This window comes from Salvelinus fontinalis, chromosome 10, assembly GCF_029448725.1.
Source record: "Salvelinus fontinalis isolate EN_2023a chromosome 10, ASM2944872v1, whole genome shotgun sequence".
Lineage (NCBI taxonomy): Eukaryota > Metazoa > Chordata > Actinopteri > Salmoniformes > Salmonidae > Salvelinus > Salvelinus fontinalis.
This window is the reverse complement of record NC_074674.1, coordinates 45,543,409-45,558,446: the sequence shown is the minus strand read 5'-3', so window position 1 is coordinate 45,558,446 and position 15,038 is coordinate 45,543,409. Positions and strand designations below refer to the sequence as shown.

General features: G+C 42.1%; 1 pseudogene; it reads right to left on the bottom strand.

The window, feature by feature from the left end:
* The window catches only part of LOC129863310 (inositol polyphosphate 5-phosphatase K-like), a 58,683-nt pseudogene that overhangs the window by 39,453 nt on the left and 4,192 nt on the right, over positions 1 to 15,038 (bottom strand).

The window sequence follows — 15,038 nt, the reverse complement described above, 5'->3', positions numbered from 1 at the left end:
CAGAGACTAAGGGCCCTGATCTGACCTGTTACATAAATACTAGACAGAGATAAAGGGCCCTGGTCTGACCTGTTACATAAATACTAGACAGAGACTAAGGGCCCTGATCTGACCTGTTACATAAATACTAGACAGAGATAACGGGCCCTAATCTGACCTGTTACATAAATACTAGACAGAGACTAAGGGCCCTGATCTGACCTGTTACAAAGATACCAGACAGAGATAAAGGGCCCTGATTTAACCTGTTACATAAATACTAGACAGAGACTAAGGGCCCTGATCTGACCTGTTACATAAATACTAGACAGAGATAACGGGCCCTAATCTGACCTGTTACATAATGACTAGACAGAGACTAAGGGCCCTGATCTGACCTGTTACATAAATACTAGACAGAGATAAAGGGCCCTGATCTGACCTGTTACATAAATACTAGACAGAGACAACGGGCCCTGATCTGACCTGTTACATAAATACTAGACAGAGATAAAGGGCCCTGATCTGACCTGTTACATAAATACTAGACAGAGACTAAGGGCCCTGATCTGACCTGTTACATAAATACTAGACAGAGACTAAGGGCCCTGATCTGACCTGTTACATAAATACTAGACAGAGACTAAGGGCCCTGATCTGACCTGTTACATAAATACTAGACAGAGACTAAGGGCCCTGATCTGACCTGTTACATAAATACTAGACAGAGACTAAGGGCCCTGATCTGACCTGTTACATAAATACTAGACAGAGACAACGGGCCCTGATCTGACCTGTTACATAAATACTAGACAGAGATAAAGGGCCCTGATCTGACCTGTTACATAAATACTAGACAGAGACAAAGGGCCCTGATCTGACCTGTTACATAAATACTAGACAGAGATAAAGGGCCCTGATCTGACCTGTTACATAAATACTAGACAGAGACTAAGGGCCCTGATCTGACCTGTTACATAAATACTAGACAGAGACTAAGGGCCCTGATCTGACCTGTTACATAAATACTAGACAGAGACTAATGGCCCTGATCTGACCTGTTACATAAATACTAGACAGAGATAAAGGGCCCTGATCTGACCTGTTACATAAATACTAGACAGAGACTAAGGGCCCTGATCTGACCTGTTACATAAATACTAGACAGAGATAAAGGGCCCTGATCTGACCTGTTACATAAATACTAGACAGAGACTAAGGGCCCTGATCTGATCTGTTACATAAATACTAGACAGAGACTAAGGGCCCTGATCTGACCTGTTACGTAAATACTAGACAGAGACTAAGGGCCCTGATCTGACCTGTTACATAAATACTAGACAGAGACTAAGGGCCCTGATCTGACCTGTTACATAAATACTAGACAGAGACAACGGGCCCTGATCTGACCTGTTACATAAATACTAGACAGAGATAAAGGGCCCTGATCTGACCTGTTACATAAATACTAGACAGAGATAAAGGGCCCTGATCTGACCTGTTACATAAATACTAGACAGAGACTAAGGGCCCTGATCTGACCTGTTACATAAATACTAGACAGAGACTAAGGGCCCTGATCTGACCTGTTACATAAATACTAGACAGAGACTAAGGGCCCTGATCTGACCTGTTACATAAATACTAGACAGAGATAAAGGGCCCTGATCTGACCTGTTACATAAATACTAGACAGAGATAAAGGGCCCTGATCTGAACTGTTACATAAATACTAGACAGAGATAAAGGGCCCTGATCTGACCTGTTACATAAATACTAGACAGAGACTAAGGGCCCTGATCTGACCTGTTACATAAATACTAGACACAGATAAAGGGCCCTGATCTGATCTGACATGTTACATAAATACTAGACAGAGATAAAGGGCCCTGATCTGACCTGTTACATAAATACTAGACAGAGACAACGGGCCCTAATCTGACCTGTTACATAAATACTAGACAGAGACTAAGGGCCCTGATCTGACCTATTACATAAATACTAGAAAAAGACAAAGGGCCCTGATCTGACCTGTTACATAAATACTAGACAGAGATAAAGGGCCCTGATCTGACCTGTTACATAAATACTAGACAGAAACTAAGGGCCCTGATCTGACCTGTTACATAAATACTAGACAGAGACTAAGGGCCCTGATCTGACCTGTTACATAAATACTAGACAGAGATAAAGGGCCCTTATCTGACCTGTTACATAAATACTAGACAGAGATAAAGGGCCCTGATCTGACCTGTTACATAAATACTAGACAGATACTAAGGGCCCTGATCTTACCTGTTACATAAATACTAGACAGAGATAAAGGGCCCTGATCTGACCTGTTACAATTATACTAGACAGAGACTAAGGGCCTTGATCTGACCTGTTACATAAATACTAGACAGAGATGAAGGGCCCTGATCTGACCTGTTACATAAATACTAGACAGAGATAAAGGGCCCTGATCTGACCTGTTACATAAATACTAGACAGAGACTAAGGGCCCTGATCTGACCTGTTACATAAATACTAGACAGAGACTAAGGGCCCTGATCTGACCTGTTACATAAATACTAGACAGAGATAAAGGGCCCTGATCTGACCTGTTACATAAATACTAGAAAAAGACAAGGGGCCTGATCTGACCTGTTACATAAATACTAGACACAGACAATGGGCCCTGATCTGACCTGTTACATAAATACTAGACATAGACTAAGGGCCCTGATCTGACCTGTTACATAAATACTAGACAAAGATAAAGGGCCCTGATCTGACCTGTTACATAAATACTAGACAGAGACTAAGGGCCCTGATCTGATCTGTTACATAAATACTAGACAGAGACTAAGGGCCCTGATCTGACCTGTTACATAAATACTAGACAGAGACTAAGGGCCCTGATCTGACCTGTTACATAAATACTAGACAGAGACTAAGGGCCCTGATCTGACCTGTTACATAAATACTAGACAGAGACTAAGGGCCCTGATCTGACCTGTTACATAAATACTAGACAGAGACAACGGGCCCTGATCTGACCTGTTACATAAATACTAGACAGAGATAAAGGGCCCTGATCTGACCTTTTACATAAATACTAGACAGATATAAAGGGCCCTGATCTGACCTGTTACATAAATACTAGACAGAGACTAAGGGCCCTGATCTGACCTGTTAAATAAATACTAGACAGAAATAAAGGGCCCTGATCTGATCTGACATGGTACATAAATACTAGACACAGACAACGGGCCCTGATCTGATCTGTTACATAAATACTAGACAGAGACTAAGGGCCCTGATCTGACCTGTTACATAAATACTAGACAGAGATAAAGGGCCCTGATCAGACCTGTTACATAAATACTAGACAGAGACTAGGGGCCCTGATCTGACCTGTTACATAAATACTAGACAGAGATAAAGGGCCCTGATCTGACCTGTTACATAAATACTAGACAGAGACTAAGGGCCCTGATCTGATCTGTTACATAAATACTAGACAGAGACTAAGGGCCCTGATCTGACCTGTTACATAAATACTAGACAGAGACTAAGGGCCCTGATCTGACCTGTTACATAAATACTAGACAGAGACAACGGGCCCTGACCTGACCTGTTACATAAATACTAGACAGAGATAAAGGGCCCTGATCTGACCTGTTACATAAATACTAGACAGAGATAAAGGGCCCTGATCTGACCTGTTACATAAATACTAGACAGAGACAAAGGGCCCTGATCTGACCTGTACATAAATACTAGACAGAGATAAAGGGCCCTGATCTGATCTGACCTGTTACATAAATACTAGACAGAGATAAAGGGCCCTGATCTGACCTGTTACATAAATACTAGACAGAGACTAAGGGCCCTGATCTGACCTGTTACATAAATACTAGACAGAGATTTAGGGCCCTGATCTGACCTGTTACATAAATACTAGACAGAGACAACGGGCCCTGATCTGACCTGTTACATAAATACTAGACAGAGATAAAGGGCCCTGATCTGACCTGTTACATAAATACTAGACAGAGATAAAGGGCCCTGATCTGACCTGTTACATAAATACTAGACAGAGACTAAGGGCCCTGATCTGACCTGTTACATAAATACTAGACAGAGATAAAGGGCCCTGATCTGACCTGTTACATAAATACTAGACAGAGACTAAGGGCCCTGATCTGACCTGTTACATAAATACTAGACAGAGACTAAGGGCCCTGATCTGACCTGTTACATAAACACTAGACAGAGCTTAAGGGCCCTGATCTGACCTGTTACATAAATACTAGACAGAGACAACGGGCCCTGATCTGACCTGTTACATAAATACTAGACAGAGATAAAGGGCCCTGATCTGACCTGTTACATAAATAGTAGACAGAGATAAAGGGCCCTGATCTGACCTGTTACATAAATACTAGACAGAGACTAAGGGCCCTGATCTGACCTGTTACATAAATACTAGACAGAAATAAAGGGCCCTGATCTGATCTGACATGGTACATAAATACTAGACACAGACAACGGGCCCTGATCTGACCTGTTACATAAATACTAGACAGAGACTAAGGGCCCTGATCTGACCTGTTACATAAATACTAGACAGAGACAAAGCGCCCTGATCTGACCTGTTACATAAATACTAGACAGAGACTAAGGGCCCTGATCTGACCTGTTACATAAATACTAGACAGAGATAAAGGGCCCTGATCTGACCTGTTACATAAATACTAGACAGAGACTAAGGGCCCTGATCTGACCTGTTACATAAATACTAGACAGAGATAAAGGGCCCTGATCTGACCTGTTACATAAATACTAGACATTGACTAAGGGCCCTGATCTGACCTGTTACATAAATACTAGACAGAGACTAAGGGCCCTGATCTGACCTGTTACATAAATACTAGACAGAGATGAAGGGCCCTGATCAGACCTGTTACATAAATACTAGACAGAGACTAAGGGCCCTGATCTGACCTGTTACATAAATACTAGACAGAGATAAAGGGCCCTGATCTGACCTGTTACATAAATACTAGACAGAGACTAAGGGCCCTGATCTGATCTGTTACATAAATACTAGACAGAGACTAAGGGCCCTGATCTGACCTGTTACATAAATACTAGACAGAGACTAAGGGCCCTGATCTGACCTGTTACATAAATACTAGACAGAGACAACGGGCCCTGATCTGACCTGTTACATAAATACTAGACAGAGATAAAGGGCCCTGATCTGACCTGTTACATAAATACTAGACAGAGATAAAGGGCCCTGATCTGACCTGTTACATAAATACTAGACAGAGACAAAGGGCCCTGATCTGACCTGTTACATAAATACTAGACAGAGATAAAGGGCCCTGATCTGACCTGTTACATAAATACTAGACAGAGACTAAGGGCCCTGATCTGACCTGTTACATAAATACTAGACAGAGACTAAGGGCCCTGATCTGACCTTTTACATAAATACTAGACAGAGACTAAGGGCCCTGATCTGACCTGTTACATAAATACTAGACAGAGATAAAGGGCCCTGATCTGACCTGTTACATAAATACTAGACAGAGATAAAGGGCCCTGATCTGACCTGTTACATAAATACTAGACAGAGATAAAGGGCCCTGATCTGATCTGACCTGTTACATAAATACTAGACAGAGATAAAGGGCCCTGATCTGACCTGTTACATAAATACTAGACAGAGATAAAGGTCCCTGATCTGACCTGTTACATAAATACTAGACAGAGATAAAGGGCCCTGATCTGACCTGTTACATAAATACTAGACAGAGACTAAGGGCCCTGATCTGACCTGTTACATAAATACTAGACAGAGATAAAGGGCCCTGATCTGACCTGTTACATAAATACTAGACAGAGATAAAGGGCCCTGATCTGACCTGTTACATAAATACTAGACAGAGATAAAGGGCCCTGATCTGACCTGTTACATAAATACTAGACAGAGACTAAGGGCCCTGATCTGACCTGTTACATAAATACTAGACAGAGACTAAGGGCCCTGATCTGACCTGTTACATAAATACTAGACAGAGACTAAGGGCCCTGATCTGACCTGTTACATAAATACTAGACAGAGATAAAGGGCCCTGATCTGATCTGACATGGTACATAAATACTAGACAGAGACTAAGGGCCCTGATCTGACCTGTTACATAAATACTAGACAGAGACTAAGGGCCCTGATCTGACCTGTTACATAAATACTAGACAGAGACTAAGGGCCCTGATCTGACCTGTTACATAAATACTAGACAGAGACTAAGGGCCCTGATCTGACCTGTTACATAAATACTAGACAGAGATAAAGGGCCCTGATCTGATCTGACATGGTACATAAATACTAGACAGAGACTAAGGGCCCTGATCTGACCTGTTACTTAAATACTAGACAGAGACAAAGGTCCCTGATCTGACCTGTTACATAAATACTAGACAGAGACTAAGGGCCCTGATCTGACCTGTTACATAAATACTTGATAGAGGCAAAGGGCCCTGATCTGATCTGTTACATAAATACTAGACAGAGACTAAGGGCCCTGATCTGACCTATTACATAAATACTAGACAGAGATAATGGGCCCTGATCTGACCTGTTACATAAATACTAGACAGAGATAAAGGGCCCTGATCTGATCTGTTACATAAATACTAGACAGAGACTAAGGGCCCTGATCTGATCTGTTACATAAATACTAGACAGAGATAAAGGGCCCTGATCTGACCTGTTACATAAATACTAGACAGAGATAAAGGGCCCTGATCTGACCTGTTACATAAATACTAGACAGAGATAAAGGGCCCTGATCTGACCTGTTACATAAATACTAGACAGAGACTACGGGCCCTGATCTGACCTGTTACATAAATACTAGACAGAGATAAAGGGCCCTGATCTGACCTGTTACATAAATACTTGAGAGAGGCAAAGGGCCCTGATCTGATCTGTTACATAAATACTAGACAGAGACTAAGGGCCCTTATCTGACCTGTTACATAAATACTAGACAGAGACTAATGGCCCTGATCTGACCTGTTACATAAATACTAGACAGAGACAAAGGGCCCTGATCTGACCTGTTACATAAATACTAGACAGAGACTAAGGGCCCTGATCTGACCTGTTACATAAATACTAGACAGAGATAAAGGGCCCTGATCTGACCTGTTACATAAATACTAGACAGAGACTAAGGGCCCTGATCTGATCTGTTATATAAATACTAGACAGAGACTAAGGGCCCTGATCTGACCTGTTACATAAATACTAGACAGAGACTAAGGGCCCTGATCTGACCTGTTACATAAATACTAGACAGAGACAACGGGCCCTGATCTGACCTGTTACATAAATACTAGACAGAGATAAAGGGCCCTGATCTGACCTGTTACATAAATACTAGACAGAGATAAAGGGCCCTGATCTGACCTGTTACATAAATACTAGACAGAGACTAAGGGCCCTGATCTGACCTGTTACATAAATACTAGACAGAGATAAAGGGCCCTGATCTGACCTGTTACATAAATACTAGACAGAGATAAAGGGCCCTGATCTGACCTGTTACATAAATACTAGACAGAGACTAAGGGCCCTGATCTGACCTGTTACATAAATACTAGACAGAGACTAAGGGCCCTGATCTGACCTGTTACATAAATACTAGACAGAGACTAAGGGCCCTGATCTGACCTGTTACATAAATACTAGACAGAGATAAAGGGCCCTGATCTGATCTGACATGGTACATAAATACTAGACAGAGACTAAGGGCCCTGATCTGACCTGTTACATAAATACTAGACAGAGACTAAGGGCCCTGATCTGACCTGTTACATAAATACTAGACAGAGACTAAGGGCCCTGATCTGACCTGTTACATAAATACTAGACAGAGACTAAGGGCCCTGATCTGACCTGTTACATAAATACTAGACAGAGATAAAGGGCCCTGATCTGACCTGTTACATAAATACTAGACAGAGACTAAGGGCCCTGATCTGACCTGTTACATAAATACTAGACAGAGATAAAGGGCCCTGATCTGACATGTTACATAAATACTAGACAGAGACTAAGGGCCCTGATCTGACCTGTTACATAAATACTAGACAGAGATAAAGGGCCCTGATCTGACCTGTTACATAAATACTAGACAGAGACTAAGGGCCCTGATCTGACCTGTTACATAAATACTAGACAGAGATAAAGGGCCCTGATCTGACCTGTTACATAAATACTAGACAGAGATAAAGGGCCCTGATCTGACCTGTTACATAAATACTAGACAGAGACTAAGGGCCCTGATCTGACCTGTTACATAAATACTAGACAGAGACAAAGGGCCCTGATCTGACCTGTTACATAAATACTAGACAGAGACTAAGGGCCCTGATCTGACCTGTTACATAAATACTAGACAGAGACTAAGGGCCCTGATCTGACCTGTTACATAAATACTAGACAGAGACTAAGGGCCCTGATCTGACCTGTTACATAAATACTAGACAGAGACAACGGGCCCTGATCTGACCTGTTACATAAATACTAGACAGAGACTAAGGGCCCTGATCTGACCTGTTACATAAATACTAGACAGATATAAAGGGCCCTGATCTGACCTGTTACATAAATACTAGACAGAGACAAAGGGCCCTGATCTGACCTGTTACATAAATACTAGACAGAGACAACGGGCCCTGATCTGACCTGTTACATAAATACTAGACAGAGATAAAGGGCCCTGATCTGACCTGTTACATAAATACTAGACAGAGATAAAGGGCCCTGATCTGACCTGTTACATAAATACTAGACAGAGACTAAGGGCCCTGATCTGACCTGTTACATAAATACTAGACAGAGATAAAGGGCCCTGATCTGACCTGTTACATAAATACTAGACAGAGATAAAGGGCCCTGATCTGACCTGTTACATAAATACTAGACAGAGACTAAGGGCCCTGATCTGACCTGTTACATAAATACTAGACAGAGACTACGGGCCCTGATCTGACCTGTTACATAAATACTAGACAGAGACTAAGGGCCCTGATCTGACCTGTTACATAAATACTAGACAGAGATAAAGGGCCCTGATCTGATCTGACATGGTACATAAATACTAGACAGAGACTAAGGGCCCTGATCTGACCTGTTACTTAAATACTAGACAGAGACAAAGGTCCCTGATCTGACCTGTTACATAAATACTAGACAGAGACTAAGGGCCCTGATCTGACCTGTTACATAAATACTTGATAGAGGCAAAGGGCCCTGATCTGATCTGTTACATAAATACTAGACAGAGACTAAGGGCCCTGATCTGACCTATTACATAAATACTAGACAGAGATAATGGGCCCTGATCTGACCTGTTACATAAATACTAGACAGAGATAAAGGGCCCTGATCTGATCTGTTACATAAATACTAGACAGAGACTAAGGGCCCTGATCTGATCTGTTACATAAATACTAGACAGAGATAAAGGGCCCTGATCTGACCTGTTACATAAATACTAGACAGAGATAAAGGGCCCTGATCTGACCTGTTACATAAATACTAGACAGAGATAAAGGGCCCTGATCTGACCTGTTACATAAATACTAGACAGAGACTACGGGCCCTGATCTGACCTGTTACATAAATACTAGACAGAGATAAAGGGCCCTGATCTGACCTGTTACATAAATACTTGAGAGAGGCAAAGGGCCCTGATCTGATCTGTTACATAAATACTAGACAGAGACTAAGGGCCCTTATCTGACCTGTTACATAAATACTAGACAGAGACTAATGGCCCTGATCTGACCTGTTACATAAATACTAGACAGAGACAAAGGGCCCTGATCTGACCTGTTACATAAATACTAGACAGAGACTAAGGGCCCTGATCTGACCTGTTACATAAATACTAGACAGAGATAAAGGGCCCTGATCTGACCTGTTACATAAATACTAGACAGAGACTAAGGGCCCTGATCTGATCTGTTATATAAATACTAGACAGAGACTAAGGGCCCTGATCTGACCTGTTACATAAATACTAGACAGAGACTAAGGGCCCTGATCTGACCTGTTACATAAATACTAGACAGAGACAACGGGCCCTGATCTGACCTGTTACATAAATACTAGACAGAGATAAAGGGCCCTGATCTGACCTGTTACATAAATACTAGACAGAGATAAAGGGCCCTGATCTGACCTGTTACATAAATACTAGACAGAGACTAAGGGCCCTGATCTGACCTGTTACATAAATACTAGACAGAGATAAAGGGCCCTGATCTGACCTGTTACATAAATACTAGACAGAGATAAAGGGCCCTGATCTGACCTGTTACATAAATACTAGACAGAGACTAAGGGCCCTGATCTGACCTGTTACATAAATACTAGACAGAGACTAAGGGCCCTGATCTGACCTGTTACATAAATACTAGACAGAGACTAAGGGCCCTGATCTGACCTGTTACATAAATACTAGACAGAGATAAAGGGCCCTGATCTGATCTGACATGGTACATAAATACTAGACAGAGACTAAGGGCCCTGATCTGACCTGTTACATAAATACTAGACAGAGACTAAGGGCCCTGATCTGACCTGTTACATAAATACTAGACAGAGACTAAGGGCCCTGATCTGACCTGTTACATAAATACTAGACAGAGACTAAGGGCCCTGATCTGACCTGTTACATAAATACTAGACAGAGATAAAGGGCCCTGATCTGACCTGTTACATAAATACTAGACAGAGACTAAGGGCCCTGATCTGACCTGTTACATAAATACTAGACAGAGATAAAGGGCCCTGATCTGACATGTTACATAAATACTAGACAGAGACTAAGGGCCCTGATCTGACCTGTTACATAAATACTAGACAGAGATAAAGGGCCCTGATCTGACCTGTTACATAAATACTAGACAGAGACTAAGGGCCCTGATCTGACCTGTTACATAAATACTAGACAGAGATAAAGGGCCCTGATCTGACCTGTTACATAAATACTAGACAGAGATAAAGGGCCCTGATCTGACCTGTTACATAAATACTAGACAGAGACTAAGGGCCCTGATCTGACCTGTTACATAAATACTAGACAGAGACAAAGGGCCCTGATCTGACCTGTTACATAAATACTAGACAGAGACTAAGGGCCCTGATCTGACCTGTTACATAAATACTAGACAGAGACTAAGGGCCCTGATCTGACCTGTTACATAAATACTAGACAGAGACTAAGGGCCCTGATCTGACCTGTTACATAAATACTAGACAGAGACAACGGGCCCTGATCTGACCTGTTACATAAATACTAGACAGAGACTAAGGGCCCTGATCTGACCTGTTACATAAATACTAGACAGATATAAAGGGCCCTGATCTGACCTGTTACATAAATACTAGACAGAGACAAAGGGCCCTGATCTGACCTGTTACATAAATACTAGACAGAGACAACGGGCCCTGATCTGACCTGTTACATAAATACTAGACAGAGATAAAGGGCCCTGATCTGACCTGTTACATAAATACTAGACAGAGATAAAGGGCCCTGATCTGACCTGTTACATAAATACTAGACAGAGACTAAGGGCCCTGATCTGACCTGTTACATAAATACTAGACAGAGATAAAGGGCCCTGATCTGACCTGTTACATAAATACTAGACAGAGATAAAGGGCCCTGATCTGACCTGTTACATAAATACTAGACAGAGACTAAGGGCCCTGATCTGACCTGTTACATAAATACTAGACAGAGACTACGGGCCCTGATCTGACCTGTTACATAAATACTAGACAGAGACTAAGGGCCCTGATCTGACCTGTTACATAAATACTAGACAGATATAAAGGGCCCTGATCTGACCTGTTACATAAATACTAGACAGAGACTAAGGGCCCTGATCTGACCTGTTACATAAATACTAGACAGAGACTAAGGGCCCTGATCTGACCTGTTACATAAATACTAGACAGAGATAAAGGGCCCTGATCTGACCTGTTACATAAATACTAGACAGAGATAAAGGGCCCTGATCTGACCTGTTACATAAATACTTGATAGAGGCAAAGGGCCCTGATCTGATCTGTTACATAAATACTAGACAGAGATAAAGGGCCCTGATCTGACCTGTTACATAAATACTAGACAGAGATAAAGGGCCCTGATCTGACCTGTTACATAAATACTAGACAGAGATAAAGGGCCCTGATCTGACCTGTTACATAAATACTAGACAGAGACTACGGGCCCTGATCTGACCTGTTACATAAATACTAGACAGAGATAAAGGGCCCTGATCTGACCTGTTACATAAATACTTGAGAGAGGCAAAGGGCCCTGATCTGATCTGTTACATAAATACTAGACAGAGACTAAGGGCCCTTATCTGACCTGTTACATAAATACTAGACAGAGACTAATGGCCCTGATCTGACCTGTTACATAAATACTAGACAGAGACAAAGGGCCCTGATCTGACCTGTTACATAAATACTAGACAGAGATAAAGGGCCCTGATCTGACCTGTTACATAAATACTAGACAGAGACTAAGGGCCCTGATCTGACCTGTTACATAAATACTAGACAGAGACTAAGGGCCCTGATCTGACCTGTTACATAAATACTAGACAGAGACAACGGGCCCTGATCTGACCTGTTACATAAATACTAGACAGATATAAAGGGCCCTGATCTGACCTGTTACATAAATACTAGACAGAGACAAAGGGCCCTGATCTGACCTGTTACATAAATACTAGACAGAGACAAAGGGCCCTGATCTGACCTGTTACATAAATACTAGACAGAGACTAAGGGCCCTGATCTGACCTGTTACATAAACACTAGACAGAGACTAAGGGCCCTGATCTGACCTGTTACATAAATACTAGACAGAGACAAAGGGCCCTGATCTGACCTGTTACATAAATACTAGACAGAGACAAAGGTCCCTGATCTGACCTGTTACATAAATACTAGACAGAGATAAAGGGCCCTGATCTGACCTGTTACATAAATACTAGACAGAGACAAAGGTCCCTGATCTGACCTGTTACATAAATACTAGACAGAGATAAAGGTCCCTGATCTGACCTGTTACATAAATACTAAACAGAGACTACGGGCCCTGATCTGACCTGTTACATAAATACTAGACAGAGACTAAGGGCCCTGATCTGACCTGTTACATAAATACTAGACAGATATAAAGGGCCCTGATCTGACCTGTTACATAAATACTAGACAGAGACTAAGGGCCCTGATCTGACCTGTTACATAAATACTAGACAGAGACTAAGGGCCCTGATCTGACCTGTTACATAAATACTTGATAGAGGCAAAGGGCCCTGATCTGATCTGTTACATAAATACTAGACAGAGACTAAGGGCCCTGATCTGACCTATTACATAAATACTAGACAGAGATAATGGGCCCTGATCTGACCTGTTACATAAATACTAGACAGAGATAAAGGGCCCTGATCTGATCTGTTACATAAATACTAGACAGAGACTAAGGGCCCTGATCTGATCTGTTACATAAATACTAGACAGAGATAAAGGGCCCTGATCTGACCTGTTACATAAATACTAGACAGAGATAAAGGGCCCTGATCTGACCTGTTACATAAATACTAGACAGAGATAAAGGGCCCTGATCTGACCTGTTACATAAATACTAGACAGAGACTACGGGCCCTGATCTGACCTGTTACATAAATACTAGACAGAGATAAAGGGCCCTGATCTGACCTGTTACATAAATACTTGAGAGAGGCAAAGGGCCCTGATCTGATCTGTTACATAAATACTAGACAGAGACTAAGGGCCCTTATCTGACCTGTTACATAAATACTAGACAGAGACTAATGGCCCTGATCTGACCTGTTACATAAATACTAGACAGAGACAAAGGGCCCTGATCTGACCTGTTACATAAATACTAGACAGAGATAAAGGGCCCTGATCTGACCTGTTACATAAATACTAGACAGAGACTAAGGGCCCTGATCTGACCTGTTACATAAATACTAGACAGAGACTAAGGGCCCTGATCTGACCTGTTACATAAATACTAGACAGAGACAACGGGCCCTGATCTGACCTGTTACATAAATACTAGACAGAGACTAAGGGCCCTGATCTGACCTGTTACATAAATACTAGACAGATATAAAGGGCCCTGATCTGACCTGTTACATAAATACTAGACAGAGACAAAGGGCCCTGATCTGACCTGTTACATAAATACTAGACAGAGACAAAGGTCCCTGATCTGACCTGTTACATAAATACTAGACAGATATAAAGGGCCCTGATCTGACCTGTTACATAAATACTAGACAGAGACTAAGGGCCCTGATCTGACCTGTTACATAAATACTAGACAGAGACTAAGGGCCCTGATCTGACCTGTTACATAAATACTAGACAGAGACTAAGGGCCCTGATCCGACCTGTTACATAAATACTAGACAGAGACTAAGGGCCCTGATCTGACCTGTTACATAAATACTAGACAGAGATAAAGGGCCCTGATCTGACCTGTTACATAAATACTAGACAGAGACTAAGGGCCCTGATCTGACCTGTTACATAAATACTAGACAGATATAAAGGGCCCTGATCTGACCTGTTACATAAATACTAGACAGAGACTAAGGGCCCTGATCTGACCTGTTACATAAATACTAGACAGAGATAAAGGGCCCTGATCTGACCTGTTACATAAATACTAGACAGAGACAAAAGGCCCTGATCTGACCTGTTACATAAATACCAGACAGAGACAAAGGGCCCTGATCTGACCTGTTACATAAATACAAGACAGAGATAAAGGGCCCTGATCTGACCTGTTACATAAATACTAGACAGAGATAAAGGGCCCTGATCTGACCTGTTACATAAATACTAGACAGAGACTAAGGGCCCTGATCTGACCTGTTACATAAATACTAGACAGAGATAAAGGGCCCTGATCTGACCTGTT